The following is a 17,276-nucleotide window of genomic DNA, read 5'->3' on the forward strand; positions in this document are numbered from 1 at the left end:
ATATATATATATGTATATACTGTATATATATATATATACATATAATATTATACAGACAGACAGGTGCGGCACTCCTGGCGTCTTAAATAACTCAGACTGATGCAAACATGGGTAACGGCAACATTTCAGTGGCATTTATTCCCGGCACTTTCGTCAGGTCAAAAGAATATACCAAATAGCTTATCTTTATACAAGATGCTCCCCCCGCCCCGTGCAAAGGAACGTCTTCCGGTTGCAGAACCGCACTCTTGGCTGGTCGGTGCCCAGTGGACGACATCATCAGAAGACCACGTGATCCCCGTCAACATGGATACAATATACACTGAATAGGAACATAGAAATACATATAATAATGGATCACAGACACTCAAAACATCTATATAACTGCTGAATAATATTAAAGCGGCACTGAATGGCTATACAGGTATAGTTATAGATCTCATAATGCAAATACACATATGTGTAACTAACTAACTAACTAACTAACTAAGTATAGGAGTTCTACATAGTATACTCCTTGGTGGGACCACTAGTATAAAAAACTACACGCACTCAAACATAATGCAAAGATGATATTACCTAATATGACAACAGGATAAAAAAGGAACTGTTATCAGATATATGAGGAGGAACATAGGAATCAGAGCAATTATAAGAATCCGAGCAATTATAAAAAATTGTGAAGCCCTAAGTGGTCATTCAGTCCCCTGGGTGTTAACGTACCCAGTCTGAAGATCCACTTAGTTTCAAGCTGTAGTAATTTAGCATCACGGTTACCACCCCGTAAGGACATATGTATGTGGTCTATCATTCTATATCTAGGGGATACCAACGGATGTTTAAGTTGGCAAAAATGACGGGCGACTGGTTGGTCACTAGACCCACTGTTCTGATGGCTGATCTGTGGGCTGTCATTCGCTCCTTAAACATCCGCTCGGTTTTTCCCACATAAGACATGCCACATGGACACAATAGTTGATAGATTACAAACTTTGAACTACATGTTAGTCTATGCCGAATACCTGATAACTACATGTTAGTCTATGCCATTACCTGATAACTACATGTTAGTCTATGCCGAATACCTGATAACTACATGTTAGTCTATGCCATTACCTGATAACTACATGTTAGTCTATGCCATTACCTGATAACTACATGTTAGTCTATGCCATTACCTGATAATGGGTGTTGAAATGTGTCACCTGGTATCATGTATTGACATGTGGTCCATGTGCACCTGATACATCCCTTCTTTTCTTTTTTTATAGATTCTTTATTTTAAATTTTTCAACAGATAAAAGAAATGACAAAAGCACAAATAGTTTGTATATCTCAAATACAATACATTAAACAATGTGACTATTTGTCTCATATATAACAGATGTGTAACAAGCAAGTTGCTGTTTGTTTTACAAGAACAAAAAATAACGACAATACTGAATCAAATAATAAGAGGTGAGAGGGACGGATGGGTAAGACGAGGATTGGGGTACAGGTAAGTCGGTTTGTAAACAGGAGTATTTGGCCGATTTTGTGCAATTCTCGGGGTGGGGGTGGGGGCTGTCATTTAGCATGGTTCACTGGAGAGTCATTGTGGTGTATTCTCGTGTGGTCTTAAATTCAAGCCACAGACACCAGGTCAATGTATATATGGAATGTTTTTCTAGAGCAGTGTAGTAGATGTCCTCCATATACATGTAAAAGTCTGTTCTTTGACACCATTCCCACATCGCGGGTGCTGCTGTTGAGCACCAGTGTACTGGAATCACCACTCTCGCTGCGTTACTTAAATGTTTCAGTAGTGAGTTTTTATATCTGGTCATAGGGATATCGGAGTGTGAAAGCAGCCAGAAGTCAGGTCCACTTGGTACATCACACCCCACTATTTTGGTTGTCAGTTTTATAATTTTGTGCCAGAACGGGGTTATAAGGAAGCAGTCCCACCAGATATGTATTAATGTGCCTCTGTCTCTTCCACATCTCCAACACAAAGAAGATACTGGTGGATAGCATTTATGGAGTAGAGTGGGGCATCTATACTGCTTGTATTGAGTTTCACTGACGTCTAGGCTGGTTGAACTTTGTGTTATCATAGCACATTGTTTTTTCCAGTCGATTCTATTCCCCCTATGGATAAGATCAGTATCCCAAGCCGTGCAAAAAGAGGGGATATCAGGAAACTTACCACACAGGACAATCTGATAGACCTTGAAAATTACATGTGTAGGCGCCGAGACCTACGTGCATACTCTTTCAAAAGGGCATCCCTTCTTTTGTGATAAAAAGGTAGAATTATCACTTTAGTGGTTATATCTGTTTTAACCAGGATGTCACGTAAATTTATACTTCGGCTATAGCATGACATAATGGCAGTATCCTTCAATTTAAGTTATTTCTCAGTCTGTATAATGGGCCACAATTTTTTTTTTATATAAAATTGATTCCTTCACTAGCACAAGTATATTCACTCACCCAAGGGACCATGGGTTTACGCTGGGAAACAACCTTCTTATTAAGGAGTGTATCTCTGTCTTGCTACAAAGCTTTCATCTTAGCCTGCTGCAATAACTGTAGATGGTATCCTCTCCGAATGAACTTAATAATCATATTATCCATCGCTCTAATGGCTGCTTCATTATCAGATGTGATACGCCTGATACGCGGCAATTGTGAGTATAGTAACCCACTTTTTAATGGCTTAGGATGGAAGCTGTTAAAATGTAATAGGTTGTTCCTATCTGTGGGCTTAGTGTACAAGGACATCTCTGTGTCCATCAATGATGGCTATGTGGACATCCAGAAAATGAATAGAAGAATCACTGATCTCAAAGGTAAATTTGACAGGATGTATTTTTGAATTGTGTAATGAATTAACTTGTATCAAAGCTTCTTTAGGTCCACACCATAGGAGTAATAAGTCATCTATGTATCGACAGTAAAAGGCAAGTTGCCCAGAGACGCTCTTATCCATAACGAATATCTCATGCTCAACCTCAAACATGAATGTATTAGAGTACGATGGGGTCACACTGGACCCCATTGAACAACATTTCCACTGCAGGTCAAATTTACCATCATAGAAGAAATAATTTTTCAGACAAAATCATGTACAAAAGTTCCAGGTACAAGTCGATGTCAGGGCCACGGTCTATTGAAAATCTCCTAATGGCCACTAAGCCCATGTCATGAGGGATAACGGTGTACAGGCTCTGAACATCGATTGAACATAGTATCACATCATTAGGCAAGACAAGATTATTCAATTTAATCATTAAGGTGCTAGTGTCCAATAGAAAATTATTGGGGTGAGACTGTAAACATGGTTGGAAAAAGCTGTCCAAGTAAAGTGCCAAGTGCTGAAATAATGAATTTCTTGCCTCAATTATGGGGTGTCCAGGTGGATTTATCAAAGACTTATGCACCTTGGGAATTGTATATAGCACTGGCACCACTGGGTGAGTTGGTATTAGTGCTTGCTCTAAAGTGCTTGCAGTGCCGTTTCTTGTGGCGGGCGACCCATGCAACTGCACGGGGCGCCCGCCGCGGCACTTTGCTGGTCCCTGTTTCCCCCTCCTCCGTCTTCCCGAGTACTCCTGCTCGGGGGGCGGAGTTTCGTGGAATGATGCGATTGCGTCATGACATCACGCCGCAATCGCGTCATTCCACGAAACTCCGCCCCCGAGCAGGAGTACTCGAGAAGATGGAAGAGGACGAGCCAAGCTGGAAGGAGGAGGTGGCCGGCGCAAGGAAGGAGAGGCGGCCCAACCCGAAGAGCGGGAAGATCCTCTTCATATGTAAGTTATCTCTATCCCCCCCTCCTTCTCCCTTCCTTCCCCCCCACTTGACACTTGCCTGCTGTACTGTGTAAAATGGGGATACTTGCCTGCCGTACTGTGTAAATTGGGGACACTTGCCTGCTGTACTGTGTAAAATGGGGACACTTGCCTGCCGTACTGTGTAAATTGGGGACAGTTGCCTGCCTTACTGTGTAAATTGGGGGCTCTTGCCTGCGTAATGTGTAAATTGGGGACACTTGCCTGCCGTACTGTGTAAAATGGGGAAACTTGCCTGCCGTACTGTGTAAACTGGGGACACTTGGCTGCCGTACTGTGCAAATTGGGGACTCTTGCCTGTGTAATGTGTAAAATGGGGACACTTGTCTGCATAATGTGTAAAATGGGGACACTTGCCTGCGTAATGTGTAAAATGGGGAGACTTGCCTGCCGTAATGTGTAAAATGGGGACTCTTGCCTGCGTAATGTGTAAAATGGGGACTCTTGCCTGCCGTAATGTGTAAAATGGGGACACTTGCCTGCCGTACTGTATAAAATGGGGACACTTGCCTGCCGTAATGTGTAAAATGGGGACACTTGCCTGCTGTACTGTGTAAAATGGGGACACTTGCCTGCCGTACTGTGTAAAATGGGGACTCTTGCCTGCCGTACTGTGTAAAATGGGGACTCTTGCCTGCGTAATGTGTAAAATGGGGACACGTGCCTGCACTAATGTGTAAAATGGGGACTCTTGCCTGCGTAATGTGTAAAATGGGGACACGTGCCTGCCGCAATGTGTAAAATGGGGACACTTGCCTGCTGTAATATGTAAAATGGGGACTCTTGCCTGCCGTACTGTGTAAAATAGGGACTTTTTTAAATTTCTTTTCCTGTGGTGGGCGTGATGATGAGATCAGACGAGACCACGCCCATTTTAATTAGGCCACACCCCCTTGCCGGGAGCGCACAAGTGTTTTTTATTTATATATATATATATATATATATATATCTATGCGGGGGGGGGCGCATTTTATTTTATGTCAATGGGGGGGGGGGTGGCGCATTTTGAAATCTCGCACTGGGAGCCAAATTGGCTAGAAACAGCCCTGAGTGCTTGCAATCCTTCCATCACGGACAGCTATGTCAAGAGTGTCCACTAGTTTCTTTTTAAACACATTAGTAGGGTCCCTAGCAGAGGCGAAACTAGGGTTTTTGGCACCCAGGGCAAAACGGAGAGTGGTGGCTCCCTCCCACCAAAAAAAATAAAAAATACCCACAAAATAAACTATGTGCGTGCGCCAAAGGCACGTGCTGAAAATTGGACGCGGCCATGCCCCAGAAGGGGCATGGTCACATACCAGAAGGGGCATAGCCACTGAAAATGGAGTGTACCAACATGACACGCCACCTGATTCACGTCACACTGGCATCATTCTTTTCAATTCCAAATGCACCTTACCTATATGATGGTTTCTCACAATGTGGAACCTCTGAAGAAATGTATCCTCTAAAGCAGACAGCATCTTCAGTCGGAATTCATTATTCATGTAGGAGATCACATCGTCCAGAAGATGCCTGTTTGTGTAGGATTATTAACAAGGTCATCATCATACAACAGCGGTTCAGCCATCCTGCCCCCTGAGTCAGATCCTACCCCCTGCATTTCTCAGCCACACAATCTCCCCCTTGCATCTCTCAGCCACACCATCACCTCCCTATAAAACATCTTTCAGCACACTATCACCCCCTCTGTGTCGTCTCAGCATGCCATCACCTTCCCCATTTCGTCTCTCAGCACACCATCACCTCCCTCTGCGACGTCTTGCAGCACACCATAACCTCCCCCTGCGATGTGTCGCGGCACACATGACCTACTCAATGCGTCGTCTCTGCACACCATCATCTCCCCCGCGTCTTTGCATGTACCGCCATGTGTCACTCACCATATCCTTTTCCTTCTGCCTCCCCAACTTTTCTATGTCTCTCTGTGTGTCTTCTCCCACACACACTTCTAAGCCTCTCGTGTGTCACCTTCCCAAAGCCCCCCGCCCAGAGCCATCTCTTCCTATGGGCTCAATGGGCAGTTGCCCAAGGGCACCATGATACTATGGCTGTATATCACCCTTCCCTTCTCAAAGAACTCCATCCTCTGCAAACAACAGAACCCATCCTGGAAACAATAGCTGCCACTAAAAGCAACCCCGTTTTCCTTTCCCTGAGTGTGCCTGGACTTTGCAGCAGCTCCGCACGGTATCCGTTCACATGGTTGTCAAAGTCGGAAAAATATCATGCTACACGTTGCCATATATCCACTCTATGCGCGTGCCTATTCTCTCCCGTGCGTGCGGATACTCGCAGCCGCGTGATGGCGCCTCGGCCATGCGCTCGAGCGCGTGGTATGTGCATTTACGGTAGAGTTTGTGTGCGTCTAGCGGGCGACTCAATCGTTAAATAATAAAACCAAATAGTATGTTTTATAGATAATGTTCCCCTTAATAATGACTGTAAGTTTGTTTAATGTAAATGATCGCTGGACAGAGGAATTCCTCTTTGTATGGTACGAAGGGTCAGACAGGGTTTGAACAGCTGTGTCTGGTACCTAACTAAAGAATATTTTATTAGAAACAATCCGGTGCTGGTTAGGTAAAGATTAATCGCTCCTGCGTATAGATATGGCCATTAGTATTTTCTGGACATTTACTATATTTGCGATTCATTACCCATGCGGCGGGAATCTTCAGATTCCCTCCCACCTGAGCAGTTTGATATAGTTGCAGCCCACCTGTTCAAACTAACCTATGACCTTTTGTTATGATACGAGGAGACATTCCTGTGTCCAATGAACAATGAGATTATAGGTCCCTTTGTAGTATACTGTACTCAGTGTATATAAGATCAGCCAGCCTGGGCAGCTCTCTCACTCTCCACAAACGGTTTTCATCTTGACTAACTTGGAGCTGGTACCAGAAAGCTGTGCAGCGATCATTCCCAGTGTGTGTAAGTAATTCTCTGTAATCAACCTGTTCTCTGTTTGTATTGGCCATTCCCTCTCTCTCTCTGTTATAGTATAAGTTTGTGACGCTATTGTATATTTCTGTCTAGATATTCTGTTAGAATTATATGTTAGCTTGTAGTGTATGACTTGTAAACTGTTTCCCCTTTTCAATATAACTAAAAGCTTGTTAGTAAAGGTGTTGGAACCTTAGCAAGGTATCGTGTGTTTATTATATTGCAGAAGGTAATAGGAGCGTCTCAAACGCTCAAGCAGCTTTAGCATTAACAAGGTTAAGCAGCGTTATATCGCTACAGTATTTCAGTACAAGGTTTACAGCATAAGAGTATCCTTTCTGTGTGTTACATTCAAGGTTTACTGATTGTCATCCCGTGAGCGTCTGCGCCGCTCGTGTTCTCCTCGTGGACTCGAGCGTCCGCTACGCTGGTAGCGTAGCATTACTGTAGTCGCCCGCCTATAGCGTGCTCGACACCACGCATTAAGCTGTGAGCGAGCGTGTCGCATGTTCGTTTCGATCACGGCTGAGCATATGCTACGCTAAGTGCGTACCCTTACGGCACCCCATACGCCAATTGCGTACTGTGTCTCTTACCCATTTATTGTGAATGTTATAAGATAAATAGTTAGCTTTATCAATTGGCGGCTCGTCCGTCCTCCACATATCCGCACTAGCGAACACAGACTTTATCTGTCAGCAAGGGCGGGAAGGCAGTATCCCTTCGTATCGGGATACAGTAGTGCTGGCTAGATAAGCGTCTGTTTCGCTACGTTGAAGGAGTGCTGGTGGAATCCGGAACCGGAGGTAAGAACAATACGCTAGTGTCTTTTAAAAAAACAACTGTATTTCTGTTTTGCGTACACACGCACGCACGCACACACCTGTATTTCTTTTCATTTGTGTATTCTCACATATCACTTTCCTGGTTGCCATTTCACAATTGATAACGTGCTGAGAAAGATGTGTTGCTATTGGTAGTTAAAAGTAATATTAATACGTTAAGGAGTAATTTGTAATACACGCGCACGGCTTGCCTAAGATACAAGGAAGTTTGGTGTGGTGTTCGGTAGATGATTACAGTTAAAGATCATCTACATTGATATAAACGTGTTAAATTGTATTTCTGTGGATATACCTGGCTGGCGTACACGTGTCTCTAACAAAGGGCGGGACTAGTGTACGCGACGCAAGGGCCGACGCACGGAGCGTATATTACGCAAAGGAGCATCTGGGTACGCCCACATAATACAAATCACACGATAGTATTGTTTTAGTTAGGCGATAAGGAGGCAACGCGATAATAGCGCAAATCGATCTCAGTGTCCAAAATTTTAAGCTAATAGATCCTTCTCTAGTTGTAACTCCTCGGGATTAGCCTGTGATACTGAATGAAAGGGACTTCTGCGCAGAAACGAAAGTAAAGAGTATATGAGGTGAAAGAGTGTGTATACATATATATAAGTTTCTAATTTTTGGGGTTGAACCAAAGGAAATCATCGAGTTCTCGTGAAGGTACATACGTGTAAGTGACTGCACGGTGGCTTGGGAGGCATCCCTTGTTAAACATTTAAAAAAGAGCATTAGAGTATAGCAGACCAGGAGGTCTACTGTAGCACAGACCAGGAGGTCCAGACAGACCAGGAGGTCCAGGTACAGCAGACTAAGAAGTCCGCTATAGATAAAGAGTAAAAGAGCACAACACCAGAAAGGGTTGGTGCGGTACCCATATAGGCCATTAAGCTCAGGCTGAAGGAATTCGCAGCCGCAATTTTCGATTCCACTGGTCGCTCCGCACATAAGATTAGTTGCTTATGTGCAGAACGATTGTACCGCACGTAATTGTGTGCATTAGTTAGTAACTTGACCCAGTACCATTTGCGTACACTAGAGGGGTCATAAACGCTATTTGTACATTCTAACGTGATTTGTGTAATTTTTTTATTTTAAGGGAAGTTCGCTGGTCACTTGGGAACTATCCAGCAACCAATAGTTACTGGAAAGGGTTAAGTGCTCTTCGGATCACACCCACATGTTCCAGTAAATAGAGGTTCAGGTCGCAGGGGCCCTAGGTCGAGTACGCCAGCGCTAGGGCAGTGTGTGGGCGTATTGGTCGACGTGGGCGAGTGAGTGGAGTACTCGGTAAACTTCCACCGCCGGCCTACCCCGGACATCTTGGTTTTTGTAAGGGTTCGCTTAAGACCCTGATTTGAAGGTCAGAGGTAGTGAAAGCAACACCTGCAAAGATGGGGGCCAGTTGTTCAGGTAGGGGGCGATCAACCTCGGTTCGGGTTGACTTAGTAAACCGACCAATCGGGTCGGCAAGGTATGTAATGTGTGAGAAATACGGTTCACACACAGAAGTTTTGTGCGATGAATGGGAAAGAATGACTGTGCACGATGGGGAAAAGTTCCCACGGGTAGGCAGTTTTAGTCCCGAGGTGTTACAGAATCTAAGGAGAAGGATATGTCTCATAAAATCTGCAAAGAGACGGATCAAACATTATGATTATTTACAGTTATGGCAACAGGAAGGTGAAATACAAAGAGGATTGGCTCAAGCGGGTGGATCTAACCCTATCAGAAAACTGATAGCCACCGCGCCACCTCCACCATACATAACGGGAGAGAAGGTGGTTGCAGAGAATGGCACACTGGTGAATGATAAACATGCACTTAGTAACTGTATAAATGTTAAGACTAATGTAACCAAGATTGTTGATGCTAATGTTAACCCGTGCAAGCTGTACCCTGTTTTAAACTTTCCCCAGGATTGTGACCAAGAGGATGAACCAACAACAATATCGGCACTCTCTCTAGCAGCCACCATAGCAGAAACAACAGTGGGCACGGCCCAACCCGTAAGATTAGTATCAAAGGCCCCTAGTGGAAGGACAGGTGAGATCGTATCTGTTACAAACCTGCAGCGGCCGCGGCGGCCGCGCTTGTCCCTACGGGTGGTCTGGTCTGCCCGGCGCCTCGTTCCCCCTGGCGGTCTCCGGATTCAGTGGCGGGTCGGCGCTGCTCCCCGGCGGCTTCCCGGAAGCAGGGACGCCGCCATCGCAAGTGAGGGCAAGCAGGCGGAGCAGGTCTGACGTCACCTGCCTGCTCCGTCAATCAGGCTGGGGCGGGGAGTTTAAAAGCGGATACCAGGCAGAGATCCGGTGCCTGAGTATCTTCGTTTCTCCTTCGGAAGCTGTGATTCCAGAGCTCCCTCGTCCTGTGCCTCCAAGCATCCTGTGCCTCCAAGCATCCTGTGCCTCCAAGCACCTCCGTGCCTCCAAGCACCTCCGTGCCTCCAAGCACCTCCGTGCCTCCAAGCACCTCCGTGCCTCCAAGCACCCCGTGCCTCCAAGCACCTCGTGCCTCCAAGCACCTCCGTGCCTCCAAGCACCTCCGTGCCTCCAAGCACCTCGTGCCTCCAAGCACCTCCGTGCCTCCAAGTACCTCCGTGCCTCCAAGTACCCTCGTGCCTTCAAGCACCTCCGTGCCTCCAAGCACCTCCGTGCCTCCAAGCACCTCGTGCCTCCAAGCATCTCCGTACCTCCAGGGGCCTCCTAGCACGCCCTGTACTCCCAGCACCTCAGAACCCCAATACCGCGGAGCCTCCGACATCACGGTACCTCTAATATCTCAGTACCCCAGCCTTCAGTATTTCTACGAGTCTTGTCTTACAGGAGACCGTCAAGAACTCCTCTGTGCCTCCCGCCTGCCGACGTAGTCCTGCATGAGGAAGACCTACATCCGGCCATCCCTACTGCGACCCAGTGGCGGTTCCTCTTCCCGGTCATCGGAAGAAGCCCCGAGTCCACAACACTCCCAAACCAGGTCAGTGATAGTATACTCAGGCCTAATGGACTCGGGGATTCGGAACACGGACTCGAGTGCCATCCAGAACCTGGCTTCCCGAGTACAAAGTCAGGAGGCGGCGCAAGGCCAGGTGATGCAGTACCTCCAGCAGTTGTCCGGACGTCTGGATCAGATCCAGGCGTCTCTGGCCTCAGTAATTCCGGCTCCTGCTCCAGTGGTCGCACCAGTTGTCGTTGCCAGTAATGTTCAACCATCGGCTGGTATCACTCCACGTCTTCAGTTGCCTACTCCGTCCCGCTATAATGGGAATCCCAAAAATTGCCGCGGTTTCTTGAACCAATGCGAGGTACATTTCGAGCTACTTGCACACAACTTTCCTACAGACCGGTCCAAGGTAGCATATATCATTTCTTTATTGGAAGGTTCTGCTTTGGATTGGGTGTCTCCACTATGGGAACGGTCCGATCCCATGGTTTCCAACTATACCAACTTCATCTCGTCCTTTCGAAGGATTTTCGACGAACCCGGCAGAATGACCACGGCTTCTTCCGATTTGCTCCATGTTCGGCAAGGCGCCCGTTCCGTGGGCCAGTATGTGGTTCATTTCCAGACCATTGCTTCCGAACTACGCTGGAATAATGACGCCCTGAGAGCTGCCTTCTGGAACGGTCTTTCCGACCGGCTGAAAGATGAGCTGGTTACTAGAGATCTGCCGGATCCATTAGAAGATTTGATTTCTCTGTGCGTCAAGGTGGATCTTCGGATGCAAGAGCGTGGAAGAGAACGTAGCCATTCAGATCGTCCCAGGCTCCGGAATCCTACTCCTAGGCCGGTGGCCTCACCTAGCTCAGATGAGCCCATGCAAATTAACCGCTCCCGACTGTCTCCAGAAGAACGACAGCGTCGTCGTGAGGGTAAACTCTGCCTTTACTGTGGAGCCGCAGATCATTTTCTTAAATCTTGTAAAGTCCGTCCGGGAAACGGGCAGTCCTAGCTTGTTCCGGAGGAGTCAAGCTGGGAGTTGCGACAAAAGCTTCTCCAACTTCGGACTGTTTGCTTCCAGTAACTCTAGTCTCCAACTCAGTCTCCAAGTCTTGTGAAGCCCTATTGGACTCCGGAGCTGCGGGGAACTTCGTTTCTTCCATCTGTGCCCAAAGTTTGGGTTTGAAGTTACGGCCTATCGAGCGGCCAATCTCACTGACGGCTATCAATGGGACTAGAATTGCCAAAGGTCTTATAAGGTGGCGCACGGGGCCAGTTAAGCTGCAGGTCGGGGCTCTACATCAGGAAGATTTGGAACTCTTGGTAATCCCAGAAATGTCCCATGATCTGGTTCTTGGAATACCTTGGCTCAAAAGTCATAATCCCCACATCGACTGGAAGTCGTCACAAATTCTGTCCTGGAGTTCCTTTTGTCACACTAATTGTCTTACTCCTGTCTGTCCGCTCCGTGTCACTTCCAAGACGGATGAAGAGCACATTCCGGAGGCATATCAAGGGTACAAGGACGTGTTTTCGGAACAAGCTGCGGACCTATTACCACCTCACAGGCCTTGGGACTGCTCTATTGACCTTGTCCCAGGGAAGACGCCACCCCGTGGTCGCACATATCCTCTGTCTCTTCCTGAGACCCAAGCCATGTCGGAGTATATTAAGTCCAATCTGCTCAAAGGATTCATTCGCCCCTCTTCCTCCCCTGCTGGTGCAGGCTTCTTTTTTGTGAAGAAAAAAGACGGAGGGTTGAGACCATGCATCGACTACCGCGGCCTAAATGACATTACTATTAAGAATAAGTACCCTTTGCCACTAATCACAGAGTTATTTGATAGGGTTCGTGGGGCCCGCATTTTTTCCAAACTCGACTTGAGAGGAGCTTATAATCTTATACGCATCCGAGAGGGGGATGAATGGAAGACTGCCTTTAATACCCGAGATGGGCATTACGAATACTTGGTGATGCCATTTGGTCTTAGTAATGCTCCCGCGGTTTTCCAGGGATTCGTCAATGAAATCTTTCGTGATATGCTGTATCAGAGCGTTGTGGTATATTTGGACGACATATTGATTTTTTCCAAGAATCTTGTCGAACACAGGTTACAAGTCAAAGAAGTACTACACCGTTTACGAGAGAATCATCTCTACGCCAAGCTCTCCAAGTGTACCTTTGAAGTAACATCTATTCCGTTCCTCGGTTATGTCATCTCGGGGACGGAGCTTCGCATGGATCCGGAAAAGTTATCTGCCATTCGTGACTGGACTCAACCTCTTTCCCTGAAAGCAATACAAAGATTCCTGGGCTTTGCGAACTACTACAGGAAATTCATTAAGGGTTTCTCCACCATTGTTGCGCCCATTACTGCCCTGACGAGGAAGGGTTCCAATCCTAGTCTGTGGTCCCCGGAAGCCATTTTAGCTTTTTCTCGTTTAAAATTAGCCTTCATGACGGCTCCAGTTCTCAAACAACCAGATTTCGATGAACCCTTCTTCTTAGAAGTTGATGCGTCTTCAGTCGGAGTTGGGGCTGTTCTCTCCCAGTATTCCTCTGATAAGAAACTACATCCGTGTGGCTTCCATTCTCGTAAGTTCTCTCCGGCCGAACGGAACTACACTATTGGAGACCAGGAACTCTTGGCAATCAAGTCTGCCTTGGAAGAATGGAGATATCTTCTGGAAGGGGCTAAACACGTGTTTACTATCTACACAGATCACAAGAATTTGCTGTACATCAAATCCGCACAGTGCTTGAATCCTCGCCAGGCAAGATGGGCACTTTTCTTTTCCCGATTCTCGTTCATTATCAAGTACCGGGCCGGGAGTCTCAATATTAAAGCAGATGCACTTTCTCGTTCACAAGTTTCCTCTGACGAGGATGAACCTCCGGAGCGGGGTTTAATTCTGAATCCAGTTTCTGTCTCTGTTGCTTTAACTACTCCAGCTCCTCCTCCTGGAAGAATGTCCGTACCAGCTAGATTCCGCTCAAGGATACTACTGTGGGTCCATAACTCCAAGTTTTCCGGTCATCCCGGCGCTCAGAAGATGTACAAGTTTCTGCAAAGATCTTACTGGTGGAACACCATGAGGAAGGATGTACAAGATTGCGTTAATTCCTGTCCCCAATGTACACAACACAAATCTCCTCGTTTGCCTCCTGCAGGGTTACTTCGTCCTCTGCCTATCCCTGTGAGACCCTGGACTCACATTTCCATGGACTTCGTCACTGACCTGCCCTGTTCCAAAGGTTTCAACACCGTTTGGGTTATCGTTGACCGTTTTTCGAAGATGGCACACTTCGTGCCCTTGACTGGTCTTCCAACAGCACCGAAACTGGCACTACTGTTTATCCGAGAACATTTTCGTTTGCATGGGTTGCCACAAGAGATTGTTTCTGACCGAGGAGTACAGTTCACCGCCAGGTTTTGGAAAGCCCTTTGTTCGACTCTGCAAATCAAACTTAAGTTTTCGTCTGCTTATCATCCCCAAACAAATGGACAAACGGAACGTGTCAATCAGGATCTAGAGACTTTTCTTCGTCTGTACCTCTCTCCTTCACAGGACAATTGGGTGGAGTTGCTGCCTTGGGCGGAGTTTGCCCACAACCATTTGTTTCATTCTTCCACTGGGGAATCACCATTTTTCGTCAATTACGGGTTCCATCCCCGTGTTCCGGAATTTCCAAGCCTTCCGTTAGTAGAGGTTCCTGCTGTAGTATCCACTCTACGACACTTTGGACAAATTTGGAGGAAGGTTCATGCCAATCTTAAGCAGGTTTCGGCTCGGTACAAGTTCTTCGCAGATAAGAAACGGCGAGCTGCACCTCAATATAAAGTTGGGGACAGGGTATGGCTGTCCACACGGAACCTCCGGCTGAAGGTGCCTACCATGAAATTCGCTCCAAGGTTCATCGGGCCCTACCCTGTGCTAAAAGTCTTAAATCCTGTGGTCTGTAAACTGGGTTTGCCTGCCCATCTTCGAGTACCTAACGCCTTTCATGTTTCTCTACTCCGTCCCCTCGTTCTGAATCGGTTCCACTCAGCACTCCCTAGGTCAACGTCAGTAGTGGCAGAAGCCGGAGCAGAGTTTGAAATCAAAGCTATTCTTGACTCCCGTTATCTTCATAAAAAATTACAGTACTTGGTGGACTGGAAGGGTTACGGTCCTGAGGAAAGAAGTTGGATTGGAGCTACTGAAGTAATGGCTCCTCGTCTGATTCGGATCTTCCACTCCAAACATCCGACTAAGCCCGGGAAGTGTCCAGGGGCCACTCCTGGAGGAGGGGGTACTGTTACAAACCTGCAGCGGCCGCGGCGGCCGCGCTTGTCCCTACGGGTGGTCTGGTCTGCCCGGCGCCTCGTTCCCCCTGGCGGTCTCCGGATTCAGTGGCGGGTCGGCGCTGCTCCCCGGCGGCTTCCCGGAAGCAGGGACGCCGCCATCGCAAGTGAGGGCAAGCAGGCGGAGCAGGTCTGACGTCACCTGCCTGCTCCGTCAATCAGGCTGGGGCGGGGAGTTTAAAAGCGGATACCAGGCAGAGATCCGGTGCCTGAGTATCTTCGTTTCTCCTTCGGAAGCTGTGATTCCAGAGCTCCCTCGTCCTGTGCCTCCAAGCATCCTGTGCCTCCAAGCATCCTGTGCCTCCAAGCACCTCCGTGCCTCCAAGCACCTCCGTGCCTCCAAGCACCTCCGTGCCTCCAAGCACCCCGTGCCTCCAAGCACCTCGTGCCTCCAAGCACCTCCGTGCCTCCAAGCACCTCCGTGCCTCCAAGCACCTCCGTGCCTCCAAGCACCTCGTGCCTCCAAGCACCTCCGTGCCTCCAAGTACCTCCGTGCCTCCAAGTACCCTCGTGCCTTCAAGCACCTCCGTGCCTCCAAGCACCTCGTGCCTCCAAGCACCTCCGTGCCTCCAAGCACCTCCGTGCCTCCAAGCACCTCCGTGCCTCCAAGCACCTCGTGCCTCCAAGCATCTCCGTACCTCCAGGGGCCTCCTAGCACGCCCTGTACTCCCAGCACCTCAGAACCCCAATACCGCGGAGCCTCCGACATCACGGTACCTCTAATATCTCAGTACCCCAGCCTTCAGTATTTCTACGAGTCTTGTCTTACAGGAGACCGTCAAGAACTCCTCTGTGCCTCCCGCCTGCCGACGTAGTCCTGCATGAGGAAGACCTACATCCGGCCATCCCTACTGCGACCCAGTGGCGGTTCCTCTTCCCGGTCATCGGAAGAAGCCCCGAGTCCACAACACTCCCAAACCAGGTCAGTGATAGTATCAACTGGTAAGTACGGCACCATACAATATGCTGAAACCATTTCACCACATGCTGTAGAATCTACTCAGAATGATGTTATTGAACTTAATCCCGTTAGGGTAATTGCAGTGCCAAATGGGAAAACTGACACTTCAGGAGTCACTCCTCTCAGACACATCGCCATGCACTGCCCCTTTTCCCGAATGGAATTAAGATCAATGGTGTCTGAATTCCCTGATCCTAGGAAAGATCTAGTTGCAAGCCAGGAATACATTAGAGAGCTAGGAATTACTGTGGAGCCCAATAACAAAGACTGGCAGATATTGCTGAGGGCATGTTTACCCTCCAATGTCGACTCAGCGAGATTTTTAGCTGACTGTAAATTAGATGAAGATGTACCCCTTACGGATGTGTACAACCAAGATAATGTAAAGAGAATAAATTTACAGTTAAAAGAGTATTTTCCAGCTGTTGTCAAATGGAACAAAATTTTCTCCATCAAACAGAAAGAGGGAGAAACAGCAGCTGATTATTTTCATCGGGCACTACAGGATATGGCTAAGTATACAGGCATAGAAGACATTAAGACAAATGTGAATCATAGAGAAGTAGCAGTATCTGTGTTAATGGATGGTTTAAAGGAAGTATTGAGGACGAGGGTACAGACCACCCAACCATGTTGGCGAGGTCTGTCGGTGGCTACTTTGAGAGAGGCCGCTATTGATCATGATCGGAATATCACCAGACACAGGGAGTCGCAGAGCGATAAGTTAATGGCCCTAAGTATACAGGCCCTGACCACAAGGCCACCTCAGTATAGATCTCAGACCCCTGTGGGTAAGTCAAATATGGTTACTTGTTATTTCTGTCATAAAGAGGGACACTATGCACGAGACTGTAGATCAAAGAATGCACAAAAATCATATCAACCCCCTAGACAACGACATGACACACGAAATTGGGATCAAGGACCGCAGAGACGGAGTTATGAGCCACACGCAGGGGAAACAAAAAGGTATCCCCCAAAAAGAGACTGGCAAGTCACTGATAGATCCCATTTACCCCCTTCACAGGTAATAGCTGCCAGCGCAATGCAGGGAGGCCACCACGCACCATAGGGGCGAGGCCACACCTGTAATCTGCAGCCAGTGAAATTAATTGCGAACCTTGGAAGTGAACCCGAGGTCACAATTGATGTAGCTGGTAAATCTCTAAATTTCCTTGTAGATACGGGGGCGGCCAAGTCAGTGATAAATTCGACCGTGGGCATGAGAACCACTGGTAAAACAATTCCAGCCATGGGAGTAACAGGAGTAGTACAGCACTACCCTTTAAGCAAACCTGCAGAGATTACGATAGGGCCTTTGCATACCAAGCATTCTTTTCTGCTGGCTGCATCGGCTCCGACTAATCTCCTAGGGAGAGATTTACTGTGCAAA

This window comes from Pseudophryne corroboree, chromosome 9 (genome assembly GCF_028390025.1).
Source record: "Pseudophryne corroboree isolate aPseCor3 chromosome 9, aPseCor3.hap2, whole genome shotgun sequence".
Classification (NCBI taxonomy): domain Eukaryota; kingdom Metazoa; phylum Chordata; class Amphibia; order Anura; family Myobatrachidae; genus Pseudophryne; species Pseudophryne corroboree.